Source organism: Macrobrachium nipponense, chromosome 22 (assembly GCF_015104395.2).
Source record: "Macrobrachium nipponense isolate FS-2020 chromosome 22, ASM1510439v2, whole genome shotgun sequence".
NCBI classification, from domain to species: Eukaryota; Metazoa; Arthropoda; class Malacostraca; order Decapoda; family Palaemonidae; genus Macrobrachium; species Macrobrachium nipponense.
Window position 1 is genome coordinate 82120736 of NC_087213.1, and position 2128 is coordinate 82122863.

The 2128-nt window shown below is 32.9% G+C and overlaps 1 protein-coding gene across 1 annotated transcript in view; it reads left to right on the forward strand.

Moving 5' to 3' along the window:
- The window catches only part of LOC135198823 (low-density lipoprotein receptor-like), a gene marked incomplete in the record, with an annotated part of 1079059 nt that extends 1077288 nt beyond the window's left edge, over positions 1–1771 (forward strand). Inside the window, 1 exon segment of the mRNA XM_064226794.1 lies at positions 1642–1771.
- Positions 1772–2128: the final 357 nt, after the last annotated feature.

A 2128-nucleotide genomic window follows, 5' to 3' on the forward strand; every position in this document is an offset into this window, starting at 1 on the left:
GAAACGATCTCTGCTACCCACCTAATTTAATTGATTTCTGTTATCAAAAAGCTCACAAAAAGTTTTATAGTGTTGCTATTAATGAAAAAGAAATGCCTAAAAATGTACTTAGCTTACCTAACTTTCGTGGATTTGAAACCATAAAATCAATATTTAAATTGTTTAATGTTAATGTAGTGTTCTCTTATAACACACCATTAAAGATAGCTAATTAAGAATAGTTCCGCAACAAATAACAACATCATTTACAAAATTCCTTGTAAGGATTGCCCATCGTTTTACGTTGGTCAATCAAGTAAAAATTTATGTGTACGTATTAAGCAGCATATGTATTCAGTTAGAACAGCCCAGACTTCAAATACACTTTATCCATCTGAGTGAAAAATCTCATTGTATTAATTGGGGTGATACCTCTGTAATTGCTAGAACTAATGATTATGTTTCAAGAAATTTACTGGAATCGCAATTATACAAATCACTAATAAAAACAACCTAAATCTTAGTACGGGAATGTACCATTTGGACCCGTATATTTGTAAAATGTTTATGAAGGACCTTAAAATAAATGAACTACTAATAAAATTAGTCCCACATGTATATAGTTATTATTTCTCATCTCTCTCTCTCTCTCTCTCTCTCTCTCTCTCTCTTCTCTCTCTCTGCTCGATATTCACTCTCCCCTTCTCTTTTGCGATATATATATATATATATATATATATATATATATATATATATATATATATATATATATATATATATATATATATATATATTGTCTTTTCATTAATAATTTTTTGGGGAACATTTTTGTAAATTTCATGGTAATAAGTTGTATATGCCTCCTTTTTTTCAAAATGTATTGTTTTCTGGATGAATCATCTGTTGACCGCGTGTGTATCCTCCGAGGTGTGGCTGCCTAAAAATTCGCTCATACTGCCCGAAGGCGTTTCCTCGTTTCTGTAGAGTGAAATCGACCTTATTGCTAATCGTGTAGTGTCAGTTTGGATGTTAAGCTTACTTTGACTATGTTTTACCTCTGTAAGATCAGTTGTGCCTGAGTAAAGGGTCGAACTAGACCGAAAGTGCTTGGCTATCTTTCTTTTCATTTTTTTCCTTCGTTACAAAAACCTTTATTTATACATAGCATCACGTTCTATATACTTCGTGATCAAGTTGTTCATGTATATATATATATATATATATATATATATATATATATATATATATATATATATATATATATATATTATATTATATTAATAATGTGCGCTTTATTTACGAGTCATGACAGGGCATCTTTTTTTCTCTCTTCAGCAATGACGTCAAGGTAATAAGTTTATCCCAGATTTCCAACGTTATGGATTCGGTAACTTGATGTATGTTCATTAATAAACTTGGTGTATGTACAATGTGGTTTTACCTCCCCAAAAAGTTTTCTTGCGAGTTGCCTCATTCTTCATCTTCCGCCTCCGTTCAGACAGAAATGATCTTTCGATATTCTGGAGTATTTTCACCACCTTTCTTCCCATGAAGATATTCCAAGGAATCTCGAGGCCTGATAGAAATAGCTGATTATGATAATGTTAGTTGGTGTTGGTATTAATATAAGTCAACCATGATGTGTCTTTTGTTCTTTGGCAGGTGGTCCTTGCAAACACAACGAATTCCAGTGTCCGGACAGTCAGTGCATTGCGTCAGGTAACGAATGCGATGCCCAATGTGACTGTGTAGATTGTGCTGACGAACAGAATTGCCAGACTTACGATACTATATCAGGTAAGTTGTTGGTCTGATAATTTTGGCCTTCTTAGATCTTTTTCTTGAGAGGGTTAAGTCCTATGTTCTGTTTACGACTTTCCTCAGAGACGGTGTTCACGCTAACGTTTTTTCATGTCACATCTTTTTCGACAATAACTACTTTTTGTCATCTCTGCTGTTCAAAATATGTGTCCTTGTTGTTTATGCATTAATGATTTGGATAATTTCTTAACAGAAGAATTAGCTGTCCGAAAGTCATTAGAAGTTGGTGTCTTATAATGTATGAGAATTGGACGATCAACACATGTTACTGTTTTTTTTTTCACTGCTATCTACGCAAAGGTTTTATGAAGTGTCTAGGTGATAATTG